Source organism: Natator depressus, chromosome 2 (assembly GCF_965152275.1).
Source record: "Natator depressus isolate rNatDep1 chromosome 2, rNatDep2.hap1, whole genome shotgun sequence".
NCBI lineage: Eukaryota > Metazoa > Chordata > Testudines > Cheloniidae > Natator > Natator depressus.
The window spans coordinates 173,727,620-173,743,032 of NC_134235.1; the positions used below are offsets into that span (position 1 = coordinate 173,727,620).

At 42.7% G+C, this 15,413-nt stretch overlaps 1 protein-coding gene across 1 annotated transcript in view; it reads right to left on the bottom strand.

The window, feature by feature from the left end:
• The window catches only part of POU6F2 (POU class 6 homeobox 2), a 377,737-nt gene that overhangs the window by 235,272 nt on the left and 127,052 nt on the right, over positions 1–15,413 (bottom strand). The gene's annotated exons all lie outside the window — the stretch shown is intronic.

Below are 15,413 nucleotides of genomic sequence, written 5' to 3' on the forward strand. Positions count from 1 at the left end.
TTAAGGGGTCAGAGCCTCAGATATGCCAGAGCATTGCTTGGCACACCTGAAATGGGGAGCAAAGGTGCTTTCCATCACCCTTCTGCCACCCTCTCTTACCCTCCCTGGTCATAGGGGTACATGGGAACCGATTTGGCATAGTTTTGAGTAGTCTCAAGATTTCTCTGAAGTTCTCCCGCTTGTAATAGCCAACCCTAAGAGAAGGATGGTCCAATGGTTAAGGTGCTGATCTCAGACTCAGGAAACGGAGGTTCAATTCCCAACTCTACTAAAGACTTCCTGTGTGACGTTAGGCAAGCCACTTGGTCTCTCTGTGCCTCTGTAAAAGGGGGATAACAGCACTTTGCAAGTGTGTTGTGAGGATAAGTACTTCAAAGGTTGTGAGGGCCTCAGAATTTACAATAACAAGAGTCATATAAGTATCTAAAATAGATTACACTGGCAGGGATGGTCCAAATGCAGCATGCTCCAGACACATCCCCCTCCTTCCCTAACACAGCTCCTATGCTAGCGGGTAAGGAGAAGTGACACAGAGCCTGCATACTCTGGACTTTATGCCAGGTGGGGTTCCCCTGTGTTGAAGGAAGCCTCACCTTCCAACTTAGGACAACTTTATGTCCTCTTTGCATCATCAGCATGGCACAAAGGAGAATTAGTGGGGCTGAGGATCTGGCCCTACATTTTTTATTTTATTTGTTAAGTAACTTTACAATTTGGGGAAATGTAGCGCCTCTGAAAGATGCTAAAACTGACAATTCCCTGGCCTGAATCCACGGAATGTTCATTTAGAAAAGGCTACCACCCGTTAGAAAACTTTTGGTTACTATCAACCTTTAGCCACTAACAAATCTTTCTGTTAGTAGCCATCCAGTCTGCCAGTTACATTATAAGCTCAGTTAAGCATTTCCCCTTAGATACCAGAGAGATGCTATGGCAAACTGAAGATAAATAGGGAAATAGTAGCTCATCCAGTGGATTTAGCCTCAAAGGAAAAGTTAAATTTAAGCCAGACAAATTAAAAAATTAAAAATTAGAAGCTACATCAGTTATAATCATGCTAAAGATCTTTTCAATTAAAATAGTATTGAAAACAAGTGCTAGAACCCCCCCTCCACCACTGCAACCTTTAATATACTGTGTACAATTAACACTCTTCTTGTAAATTCCCTCATACATAAGGTAAACAGGATGCAATATTACTGTAGATTTCAGTTTGGTTGCCATACCGAACATCTCTTGTACGTTTTAGTATATGTAGCAAGTACCCCCTTTGTACTGTTATAATAGTTTGCTTTCATGTAATGCATTCTAATTACTTTTCTCTGAAGAGTATCTGTGGACATCACAACTCCCTAAATGGTAACAATGGATAAACATCTGCTTGAGAAATTCAGGTCTATTTTATTTATGAAGCTGCAATTCTCCTGTAAATAACCCAGTTGTTAAAATGATATGTATCTATGTAATTGAGTCTTCTGTACACAAATAAATAAGGCTTTATTGCAATGTCAGAAGTTAACAGGCCAGTCAATAAAATCAATAACTCACTTTTTCTTGCTTATATATCTAACTTTTCTCCACCTTTGCTATGTCCTCTGTTTGTTCTGGTTACATATTAACACTCTGAAGGATATATCGCTCTTATGGTATTGTTCAGTAAAGGGTGGCTGACAAAAACATTTTAAGAAACACCACCTCAGCAATTTAACACTCTGCCTATTTGTTGTGGAATTTCACATATATATGTCTTATACAAGCGAGTAGGAGAGAAAATGTCTTGATCTTTGTATCCGCGCACAATATATTTTTAATATGAATGACTATATGAAGAAAATTAGGTCCATATTTGATACACTTAGCTAAAAGTGCTTCAGGCTTGTATTACATTATTGTATACCTGCTGTCAAAACAGCATGGCTGGATTATAGCATAGTGCAGCTCATAGCCTCTATGGGTAAAGTTGTGTCAGCATTTCCATTATAAACCCATTTTTACAAGTTTATATCTTGACTGTAAAATTTGCTTTGGGCTGAAACTTGGCAAAAAGGGGCCAGATTCTGTAGACCCTTACTCGAGTGAGTAGTTCCATTTTTTTTTAGCATTTAAGATTATTTGATTCTTTTTAAGAATGTACGAAATATGAGATTACTACCTAATTTTGTTATGTGATTAAGTCCATAACTTGATCAACTTTAATTTTTAGTACTTAGGGGGAAAAAACGTAAACAGCAAAGCTGCTGTGATGTAAAAACTGGCTGTAGGGCAAGTGCACTAAATTTTACTCCACTAATTAAGTTTTCTCATGGATTTTCATTCTGGATCTAGTACATCTCCTAAATATGAAAAAAATGGGATGGCTCCAAAGGCATCCTTCCATGTCTATAAGGAACAGAAACATGTCCACAAAAATTATCTCATAATATATTCACCATACAGACCGTAAATATTTTTTATGCATGCCATAAAGGATAAATATAATGGCCCATCTGAGATCTAAAGATGCTTTATTTGTAGTAGCCACAAATTTGGGCAGCATGCTTCAAACTGAGTTAAGTCCTTAATATACATTGTGACAGGGTCGGGCCAGATAGCTAAAGGAGAGTAATAGAAGGCAGATATATTAGCCCCAGGTTAAGTAGGTCCCTTTTCCCTGGGTAAGGTAACAGGGAAGGTTCCAGAACAATCAGGAACCTTCTGAAGACAATTAAGACAGGCTGCTTAGAACATCTGCAGCCAATCAAGAAGCTGCTAGAATCAATTAAGGCAGGCTAATCAGGGGCACCTGGATTTAAAAAGGAGCTCACTTCAGTTTGTGGTGCGCATGTAAGGAGCTGGGAGCAAGAGGCGCTAGGGGCTGAGAGTGAGAATGCGTACTGTTGGAGGACTGAGGAGTACAAGCATTATCAGACACCAGGAGGAAGATCCTATGGTGAGAATAAAGAAGGTGTTGGGAGGAGGCCATGGGGAAGTAGCCCAGGGAGTTGTAGCTGTCGCACAGCTGTTCCAGGAGGCACTCTAGACAGCTGCAGTCCACAGGGCCCTGGGCTGGAATCTGGAGTAGAGGGCGGGCCTGGATTCCCCCCAAACCTCCCAACTCCTGGTCAGACACAGGAGGAGTTGATCTGGACTCAGGGTTCATGAAAACGGCCAAACTGAGGGCTGCCGTGAAGCTCCAAGGTGAGCAAATCCTCCAATAAGTGCAAGACCCACCAAGGAGGGACTTTGGAGGAGGAACTTTGTCACAACACCCACAGTTTGACTTATACTTATAGATGCAGTATCTTCTTCTTGCACCCTCCTTAACTGGTTGTATGTATGATCTGATATTGATGGATGTGTCTTGTTCTGATGTTGCTCTTGGTTCATTGCTAACAGATGTTGTAACTTTACAGTTACCTTTTGGGTCAAATTGCCCTTGAATGCCATTTCACAATGCAGGGGAGGCAGGGACTGCTTGGATGTAGGATACCATGCCAGCCTTCTCTGCCAACAACTGCATGGTAGCAGAAAGCCATGGGTTATCGATAGGATGGCATTGGAACCCCATGTTGTAATATAATCCTCTAAATCCTTCCCAGTTAGGAAAACGGGTTCAGGGCCCAGGTTGCACAGCTCATTGTGGGGTCACTGGAGTTTTCAATATTTTGTTAGTGCAAATCAATAAAACTGGTAGAGCTTTTAAAATATGATAGATAGCATGAAGTCAGTTGAGGAGTGTTGGGATTCCTTTTGGAATTCAATTTAAAGAAAAGGACTGACGCAGGTAGGTGTTTCCTGTTATTCCTTGAAACAGAGGAACAATGTGATGCAATGGTCTGGTTCTCAGCTTGATATTGGAAACAGTACTGATAGATAATTTTACTCATGTAAGTAGGCCCATAGAAATAACTAGACTCCTCGCATGTGTAATGCCTCTCAGGTAAGTGTTCATAGGGTAAGGCCCTTTTTGTATAAGAGTAGAGCTGGGTGGGAAATAGTTTTCTGTCCTGCAAACATTTTTGAGATTTTGAACATTTTTCCCCTCTGGAACTGGGACAAAATGTTGAAATACTGAAAATGTTTGTGAACTGAAAATAAATTTTAAAAAAATTCAGTTCAGATCAACCAAAACACTTTTTTTTTCCTCAGTAATTCTGACATGGCTTAATTTCAGTTTTGATTTTTTTTAAACTATAAATTTCAAACTGAAAAAGAGAACTTCATTTCAAAAAGTTCAAAATCTGACAATTTTGGAACTTTTTTCAAAAGGGTTTTTAAAAGGGAAATTTGTGGAAACTGACCCATTCCTCCACCTACTCCTTCTGGGTGAGCTGCTCTTGGAAGGTGCTTCTCAAGACCATGCAGTGCAGAGGCTGGAATTCTGGCCAGCCCTTACCCAGGCAGTGAAAGGGTGGACAAAGGTTCCTCACTCCCTTCCCTGCCGCTGTACAGCTGCATAAGAGACAGCAGCAATCTAGCCCTAAGGACCAGGTTTCTGGAACAATTTGTACAGTGGGGATGCTGAGAGCCATTGAACCAAACTATAAACCCTGTATATGATAGAAACCACTTCAAGCCAGGAGATGCTGCCAGCACCTCTGCCTAAGGAATGAAACTGTTCTGCAATATAACTTTTGATACCCTCATAATTTGAGGGTGACACAATCCAATGGGGAAAACAGTAAAAATTATTTCAATCACAGAAAAAAATAAAGAAAAATTCTGTGCCATATATAGGTAAAACATTGATTGCCTTAACCTTCCATTTGTGTTTGGCATTTTTTGTGTGTGTGTTTATAGATAGACCGATATTTCTAAAAGGAAAAAAATAATCTACAGTTTTTAAAATTGCATTTTTCAAGTAACATGATTGCAATAAAGGAAAAACTAGATGTGAAATACATATTTAAGGCTTTGCTCACATTGTTGTGCCCCCTTTCCCTCCACAGTAATGCAAGTTAAGTACAGTGGAGAAGATCAGACCCTCCCATATGAAAAGCCTGGAAACACCACAGTTTCTGCAGCATCATCCCCTCTGATGGATGGGATCTTGGAGCCGGCAAAGATGAGGCCCTCTAATACAGCCAGACCTGTGAAGAAATCCTGCGGGTCTCAGGGTAACTATAGAGGGATGTAATGTACATGCAGAGACAGTGTCTGTGATATTCCCAACCCCACCCTTTGCACGTTTTCCCCCTGGGCAGCACAGCTCCTAACACTGGGTTCGATTCTTCCACTCTTCTTCCTGTTAAGTAGCACCTGGCACGGCAAGCTGTCCAACTGAAACCAGCGGATCTACTCACAGGGGACCTGATCCAAAGTCCCTTGATGTGAATGGAAACAATCCCAACAACTGAAATAAGCTTTGGATCAGACCCAGAATAAGGCACTACTCAAATGATTTTGAGTAACATAGGGTCCTATGTTTTTAAGTAGTGGAGGAAAGGACTAGCCAACACTTCCCCACCTTCCCCTTTAGCAAACGGTACAACATTTTAGTTATACTGGGGTGTGCACTGGGGACTGTTTTAAACAGAAGGCTGTAAGGAGAGACTTCATCAGATGAATGTGGTGGTCTATTAAACATTATGGGACCCACATAATGTACATGCTTTTTACATTTACATTGCAACATTTGAGATTCATTTGTTGAGAATGAGTTAGACTTTAGTCACCTTTCTGCTTTCCCCTGCTTGCTAACACAACCTTCTCCTTTTCTTTTAAACAGTACACCTTCTTTTATCAGACTGTTTGAACAGAAAGTACAACAATGATTTAAAGGGTGCTCAAGATGTGAAAAGAAGGCAGCATGGGTCCCAAGAGACATTCCTGGCTCAATTAACAATTTTACTAGGAAACAAAAATTCCCAAAATAGAAAAAAGAAATAAATTATCTTTTCAATCCACATTTTTAGAGCATGCATTTTGTGCTATGAATAAAAATATCCAAGCATTAAAATGTTAATAGTGCAGGAAATCAGATTACTGGGATGATAAGATCCAGCCACCAAAGTTGCTGTTTTGATGCAGTTTTCAACATGCTCACTTGTCACTTGAGATAGCCGGCCAGATTCTGTTCTTAACTTGATGGATGTAATTGAGAGCAGCTTTTAGCTCATTAGGTACAATTCATCTTCCAAATATACCTCTTCCTCAATAAAATAAAATAAAAAAATCAGGTAGCATTTGCCAGTGCTGTATCATATGTATCATGCTGTATCATGCACTCTTCTACTGTACTTACCAGAGACACAAATATCTTAATATTTCAACAGAGTTATGAAATAAAATATAATTCAATAAGATACAGCATAACAACATCTATCAGAAAGGACAACTTAAAAGAAAGCATTGCATTTTCTTTGTAAAACTATATATAATGATCATTGCCTAGAAACGGATCAAGCTGGCAGCAGCATAAGCATTCAACACAGCAATAACTGCAGGCTCTGGTGTGGTAGTTTTCTTCCCAATGTCATACCATTGTATCCCCTCTGAGCAAGGCCAAGAGTGGTGCTGAAAAAACATGCAAAGACGTATCTTCCCCCCCACCCTCCAACCGCTGGAATTCTTTCCATTGTATTTACAATTTTCAATTGTGCTAGCAATTTTCATCAGTCTAGTACTAAGATTATACCTTAGCTGTTTGCATAACTACAACTAAATTTGCATCAGCGTTGCCACTATAAACCCAATTTTTCAGTGGTTTGTAACTTTTCTAGGAAAAGTTCACTGTGGGACAAAATTAAGCGTACAAGGATTGAATTTGAGATGCTTTGTGTTCTTAAATCTGGCCATTTATATTTTACAGGTCAGGTGGGGGTGGGTTTTGCACATCTGTAACTCAGGCAAAAGTTTGATTTATTATTATTCCCTAAGGTGGAATTAATGTCTTTGGGTGTTTCAACGAGAGAGAAAGATTACAAAGCTACAGTATTCATGTTACTATGGGACAGATCTGAGGATGCAAAGGTGGTTTTCCAACACATTTCCACCCCCATAATCCTGGAGGCAGCTAGATGATGGCCCAGAAGGCAAGTCAGAACAACCTGGGAGATGCTCCAGCTTGTATCGGCTTTCAAGGGGCATTATGCAACCGGGGACTCCCAGAACATGGTGCCCTCCCCAGCCATGACCCCTCCTGTCCCCAGCACCAGGGAGTCTGTAAGAGGGATATTCAAGGGAAATTCTCAACTGCCACGCTAAGGCAGCTTTCTAGCCTCTTTATACCACGGCAGAAGTGCAAAGGGGCTGGGAAGAGTAGCCAGGAATTTCACCCATTGTGCTAAGCAATATGCGGTAGTGCATGTGAACTGAGTTCCGCCTCCCCTCAATTTAATGTTTAAAACTGTTTTATGGCACATGTATGGATGGCTGGATTTATGGTAAAGATGTCCATATCCCCCTTCAATCTCACCTATCGACCGTAGTATTTAGACAGTGCCTTTCTAAAGAGATGAAAGGGCACACTGCTATGGATTTTTCCCAACTAAGATCCCTGGGTTTGGGCTCTTCACAATGAGTTTTCAAAATGATGCCCATTGCAATTTGCTATACCTAGATTTTTTGGTGACCCCATGCTTCAACAGGCACAAAGAAACTCATCACCCTTAGTTTGCATGGGATTTTGTTATTATTTCTCCCCTTTCTATGCTTTTTTTCTGCAAATCAAGGAAATATATGATCAACTAACATTGTCCAGGAAATTCACAGTTATGGCTAAGATTCCATCCTTCATTCAAGTTTCCCTGATTTTCTACAGCTGACTGTGTGATGGAAAAAGTATTGGTCACAACTGTTCATTCATAGCCTTTAGTGGTTGGTGTGACATACCTTGATGACATTTCTATGCAGTAATATATCAGGGAATATTTGCTCTGTATTAAAGAAATACCAATGACATATAATAATGGTCAATAATTATGTAAGATGATAGCACTATTAGCATCTGTATATGGGGCCTATTATGCCTATCGGATCCTCACTAAAACCTAACTCCCCTTCGTTGTGAAAAGCCTGAGACAACAGACATTCCACAACGGATCTAAGAGGAGCTGGAAGGAATTAATTCGCTCTTCCAACATGAGCAGCTTGATGTGACTTAGCTTGTAGTAGCAGGTGGAGCCCATGCAGAGGGTTAAACTTACACACTGAACACCCCCAACCCACCCAGCTCACAATCTCCCCTATCCCACGTACTATTCCAGAGTGGCACACCATAGAGCTAAGACCCATAGCAAGCAGGGAATGCAAATGCGATGGCCTCCATCTTGGCAGACACTGAGGACTGAACCGGGGACTTCCAGAGCTAAAAGCATAAAGCTAAAAGCTCTTCAGCTTTAACTGAAGAGCAAAGCACTGTTGGGAGGGGCAGTAACAGACTCCTATCCCCTGTGGATTAGACACCGAGGAAAACACATAACAGACACTGACCAGTGGGATACAATGAGGCTTCCTGCATGACTTTTCCACAGCCTGCCCCCTTCACATTCCTACAGTGATTCTTCTGCATTTAGGACATTCTGCACAGCGGGAGTGATGGGTAGCTTTTGGGCTTGAGGGCAAAATCTTTGGTTTATCCTATTACAGGCAGTCAGGTCAGTACAATTGAGAAGGGGAGGCAGATGAGGAAACTTTCTATGACCTGTGTGTAAAAGGACTCCACCATCACATATCAAAATACTTTCCCTCGCTCCCCAAATTTCTGCCCAGTATATATATCCCAACCCCCTCCTGATGCTAGATGTGGTGTAGGCAGTGTTGATCAAGATGCTGCTGGGTCTTTCCTATTGTGTTGCTTCTGATCTAATCTCTTCTCCCTGCTTTGAACATTGGAGAATGGACTATAGACTGAGAAGGGGCGCTGAATAAACACAGTCCAGCCAGAGAGGCTCAGCTGCACTACGTGGGCATTACTAGTGCTCTCAGCCAAGTGGTATGGGCAGGGAGCACACTATCAGGCTCAAAGCAAGTAAGGCCTGGTCCACACACAGACACTGCACTGGTGCAAACTAAAAGTGTGATGTTGCACTCATATAGCTAAACCACTGTAACTGTGTGTGTGGCCAACTTACATTGGTTTAAACCTGGCTTGCAGCGGTTTAGCTACCCCTATTACTGAAATGGTGCACCTTTGTTTGTAGGCAAGTTCTAAGCAGTTTTCAACATTTTGTTATGGTTTATTGTATGGAAAAGAGGATCTGAAATAGCGAGGAGATAACGTAAAGCAACAAGGGGGCAAAGGTGAGAGGGAGAGAGACAGTGTGAGAGAGTATGTAGAGGGAAAGAATCTATTCTGTTCTATATAGATTCTTATACTTCCTTCATCATTGTAGTATCTGAGCGGCTTCCAGTAGTGCAGGATGCCCAGGACTTTTCCCCACAAATATTCACAATAGCCTTGCCTTTAATTAACTCCAACCCCATTCCCCCACTACCCCCCTGGCTCATATGTATCCCCAGTGATTTCAGGCACTCTTACCATTGAACCAACCAACCCTTCACTTCCCCTCTCTGGCTCATGCAGTCAGTCTACCATGCTGCCAAGGCTTGTCATGAAAAAGAATTGAGGCCATCTATCTGCAAGAATGTTGTATTGTTACCAACTAAGACATCAAGCTGACCTATTATCTACCACATATAGTAATAAACAACAATAATAAATGATGATTATGTCTATAACAAGGGAGAGAATTCCTAATATTTATGTTAAATACCTACATTATGATGTGAGATCACTCAATATTTTTGTGCAAATTAAGAGGTTTATTAACCCAAAAAACCCACCTTGCATTTCCGTTCCTCACCTGTATTCCTTGAGGACTTCAGCTTGCTGGTACTGTATATGGTTAAACAAGTACCTAAACATTACCAGAAGCTACTTCACAGAAGGAACAAAAGATATTTTAATAGAAAGTTGCAACTGCTTTTTCCCATAAAAGTTTTGGACAAGCATTTGTTCAACTTTTCCCCATAAAAGCCAAGTGCAGTTGTTATAATGTGTACACATCTCAGATCTTTCTTTTGAATTGAGACACAATGCATTAAATTCTGCCATTCACTTGCATCCATGAACTGTACCGAAGACGATGGAGTTTCCATGGTGTATGCTCATGGGCCAAATCCCGGAAAGTTCTGAGTATCCTCAGCTCTCACTGACTCTGGTGAGAGCTTACAGCTTTCCATGTGCTAGTTGGCAGGAATGGGCTTTGAAGCCCCAACCCAGCAAAGCACTTAAGCACACATTTAAATTTAAGCATGCAAGTAATCCCATTCACGCCAACTAGACTATTCACATGCTTAAAGTTAAGCACATGCTTAAGTGCTTTGCGAGATTGGGGCTTAAATGAGAGTTGAATGGAGCCCCTAGTGCATGGCAAAAAGTACTGTACAGAACTAGGTTTAAGCACATGGCAATTTGCTAAGAAAATCAGTACTTTGCAGAAATGTTTTTTGTCTTGTCAAATGTTTCCTGCTCTCAGTTGCTCCAAACCATACAGCTACTTGAATTGACAATACAGTACTGTGCACTGAACCTGTCATGGTTACGCACGTGACGTGCGGTGCTGGTAATCAAAACCAAACTACTTCGGCTCAACACAAACCAGACCATTCCTTTGAAGACAGAGCATTTGAACGTTAACAGATAACTATATTACAACATAGTTAAAGCAGCTGCACTTTCAGTGCTTACCACCTTTTCTATTTTTGCGAAGTATTTCACCTGCTGCTTTAGTATTTGGGACCTCTCTTCACATTCACGTTTATATCACAAGGAGCGGAATAGGTGGTGGGTCTAAGTTTACACCAGCAGAAGCTTTTGCACTAAACTATTGCTCTAATGCAACATCCTTTTGTCCCAAAGAGCACAGCAAAACACGCGGTACCTCTCTTCAAATAGCTACAAGATGCTGGGGTGCAGTTTAACCAATAGTACGAAGAAATGTAACTCCAAAACCAAAAGTCATTGTTTACTCAGGCTGGCAGAGTGTGAAACACTGTGTCTGGGAATAAACCTGGCAGCAAGCCAGGAGATAAAATCCAAAGTAGTACTGTGTATTCTAACACATGTCTCTGAATCAATGTTAAAAAACCAATATAATCCTGACCGATTTTCAGGGCTCCCTTTGACACTCACTTTGTTTGTTGACCAACATATTTCATGGTGTCAAATATGGGATGGGATGGTTGTCGGAGTGAGGAGGGGGTGAGTTTGTACAGGGTTCTGAGCGCTCAGCAGCATTTACAATTTTCAACGCTCCAAAGCTAATTTTCCCAGAAACAAGAAAGGAGAATGCAGCTTGGGTGCTTTGCCAGATGCCTCTCCAGACGAACCCTGGCACTGACCCACATTAGGGGGTCTACCGTACAAGGGGAACTACTGCCCTCCATGGAATTTACCATGTCCTGATTGTGATGGTTGGTGCTTGATGGAAGCCTGGCCTATTGGTTAGGGAGTCAGTTCCTCCTTAGTGCAGAGAGGGATTGGTAAGGGAGCCCAGGCTGTCTCACCAAAGATCCAGCACCCAAGAGCACCTTAAAGCTGCCCTCCCTGGGCCACTTCCTACCCCCTCATTCTATAGTTTAAGCTTTGCAGTCTGTAGCAACAGGTAATGAAGAAAAGGTACTAACTGCACCTTCAGTCCCAGCAGACAGGCTCCTCTTTGCCCAGAGGAGATGCTGCAGCAATCCTTATCAGAAGCTCACAGGACAGGACCTTCTTCCTGCCTTGCCAGCCCCCTTCTGAGCAGTCTGACTTCCTTTTAAGCTCCACTCCATCTGGAGCATGCTCTGCAGGTGCAGCTGCATCGGATCACCTGGGCCCAGAGCTGTTCTTTAACCCCTTCTGTTCTAGAGCGGGGTTTATACTCCCTGTCACACTGAAATCCAGTGACACTCCACAAAGGCAGAAAGTAGAATTATTTGCTTCCTTACAACCTGATCCAAAGCTCACAGATTTCAATGGGAAAGACTCCCCTTCATTTCAATGGGCTCTGGATCAGGCACATACCAGTAACCACCCCAAGTTTCCTGAAGCTTGCCCATGCACTTTATCTGAGCAGATGCCACCACCTGCACTAGTGATGACATAGGCACAGCCCCACAGAATGCTAAACCAATCCTTTTGATGTCCACTGCACTAGTCCACAGTCCCTCAACTGCCCCAGTCTTATACTAGACACCCCTTTAAATCCTGATTTTGCTGTTCTTGTGCCTGACATCCCCAGAGCTCCCCTAATCCGATAGCACACCTCTTTGTAGTCTCTCTTCCACAGATTGGCCTGACCATGGCAGCATTATGCCCTCTGATAACCAGAGTACCCTGTTGAGTAGTGGGTGAGCAAAGTAGCCACTCTGCCCTTCCCGGTATCCCTGTTTCCAGATGCAGCAACAGTCAACTCAACTTGTAAGACACAAGCACTGTCACTGTTTCAGCAGCCTAGGATCAAGGAAGTAAGGGCACACTTCCCCGTCACCATGATCCACAAGAACTATAAATATACCTGCCAATGCGACTGACATGATTGGCATTACTGAGTTATATACAGATCCATTCATTACCCTCCTTTATAAACTTCATTTATGCACACCGTTCATTGTCCATTTTCTCCAAATAATTGTCGTTTTCTGCTCAGTGGCTAATAAGCCTGTCCCGTAAGGACCCAATACTAAGCTAGGGTTGATGTTCCATGGCTGTACTCTGCCATCTCCAGCTGCGTCCCCATGGATCTCCTCACACACCTCCTCATTATCAGAAGGGATGAATTCATTGCTGCCAGACCTTTCTGTGTTCGAGGACAACATTGGATAGTATACATCATTGCAGAAACATCCAAGCCACCTTTGCAGGGTCATCTAATGGAGTGCCTCCAATCTCATTAGTGGCCATAACCTCATTTTCAGGATGCCAAATGCTCTCTTTTATGACTATTGTGTTGGATATTAATGTCCTATTCTATCCTCGCTCAGAGTGTACGTGAGGGTGGACGATTGGGATGATTTAGTCACGGGTATTTTTAGTAAAAGTCATGGACAGGTCACTGGCAATAAAAAAAAAAAATCACAGCCCGTGACCTGTCCATGACTTGTACTATATACCCCTGACTAAATCTTAGCTGGGGGGCAGGGGAGTGTTACCCTGGGGGGGGGCTGGGCCGGGACCGCCCACCCGCTGCTGTTCCCGCTGCCCATAAAACCGCTCCTCAGGCACTCCCCAGGGTCACCAGCACCGGCTGCTGCTCTGGCAGTACATGAGACCAGCTGCCCGGGGCCATCTGAGCAATGGCTGGTGCGACTGGCCCTGGGGAGTGAGTGCTTGGGCTGCTGCAGAAGTCATGGAGGTCGCAGAAAGTCATGGAGTCCATGACTTCCGCCATTTCCGTGACAGACGCAGAGCCCTAATCATAAGTCATTTGAGAGGGTACCATCTCCTAAAAGTGACACAGTTTTAATGAGTGGGCATCTCAAACTCAGTTACAGAGATGAGCACGTGAGATATATTTTGCACTCACCAAGCATGAATCCAAATGTGCTGTCCCCTTTCATATTCCAAGATGAGTAAGCTGTGGCATAACCCAGGATACCACTCCACCACAGACACAAAGGCCAACATGGGATCACATATACTCATCCTATTCATGCTGCCTCTTCTGGAATGTAGCATTATCTGCTCAGAGCGACATGAGTCTCACCCTCAAAGTCCAGCATTGAGGAGAATTGCAGTATGGTATGAAATTCTTGCATATATTCTAGTTGTGTCTGTTTGTCCATGGAGCAGGTGATATACCGTGTTGCCCTATGACCCATGACATTGGGGACGTCCATGGGGATACATGGATGCTGCCAAATGACATTCAAAAAGTTTCACCAATTATATTTTGAAAGGGCCCAGTGTCAGGAATGCCTTATCCAGTGGTGACTCTGCCCGGTTCAAAGAGGGCATGGCTCCTGTGGGTCTATCGGCTCCAGATCACCCCTTCACTTAATAAATGATGGCTGCAATGTTAAGCCTCTACCCCTGCAAATTTGAAAATGAAAGCTCTTGAAAGGTTCTTTGTAGCTCATACTGTGAGCAGGATATGATCATATCCTCCTCTGATTCTCAGTCTCCCTTACCTACTCTTCTCCTTCCCCCAAACCCAGGCACAGCGCCTTGCAGTATCAGGGCCTTAGCTTACAATATCCTAGGGGGAGGGAATATCTCTTCTTAGGTTTTGGAAAGCTCCTAGCACAACAGAGCCCTGGTCCTGATTGGGATTTCTGGGCTCTGATGTAAGATAAATGTTCAATAATAACAGGCACATCTGTTAGCAACCATTAGGAAAGGGATATATAATAAGACAGAAAACATCATAACATCTCTCTATAAATCCACAGTAAGCCCACACTGGGAATACTGCGTGCAGTTCTGGTCGCCCTGTCTCCAGAAAGATATATTAGAATTGGGAAAAGCAAAGAAGGGCAACAAAAACGATTAGGGGTATGGAACAGCTTCCATCTGTGGAGAGATTAAAAAGACTGGGACCGTTCATCTTAGAAAACAGATGACTAAGGTGGGGGGATGTGATATGATGCCCCCAATAAAGTAATCAAAGCAAAACAGATTAGTCAATAGCTTAAAATAGAGGGAATATTTGTGTCCTCTACTTGCCATACTGGAGGAAACTACACCGGGTACAAATAGGGGTGGATATGCATAAATGGGGAAGCAGTAACTTAGCAGCACCCTTCCCTTCCCGGGTTCCTGTGGAACCCCCTCTGCATGTACGCTATGGGATCAAGGATCCATGGGAATACAAGCGGGCCAGTCTGGAGGAAATGTCTGTGTCAGGGTTCCCTCCCCACTCTGAACTCTAGGGTACAGACGTGGGGACCTGCATGAGAGACCCCCTAAACTTATTTCTACCAGCTTAGGTTAAAAACTCCCCAAGTCACAAATTCTCCTTGTTCCTTGGATTAGGTAATGCTGCCACCACCAAGTGATTTAGACAAACTCAGGGAAAGGACCACTTGGAGTTCCTACTCCCCCGTAACATCCCCCCAAACCCCCTTTCCTGAGGAGGCTTGAGAATAAACAAGATGAGCACAGACCAACCTTGGGGTTTTTTAGGACACTAAAAAAAACCCCAGTCAGATTCTAAAAGAAACAGAACTTTATTAGAAAGAAAAAAGGTAAAAGAAGCACCTCTGTAAAATTAGAATGGAAGATAATCTTACAGGGCAATTAGATTCAAAAACACAGAGGATTTCCAAAACTTTAAAGTTACAGAAAGAAAACCAGGACTACACCTTCCTCTCAGCACAGAGAAAATCACAAACCAAAACAAAAATACGTTAACGCATTCCCTTGCTAGTACTTACTAATTCTAATGGAGTTTGATTGCTTGCTTCCTTAATCTGTGTCCGGCAAGCACACAGAACAGACAGACCAAAAC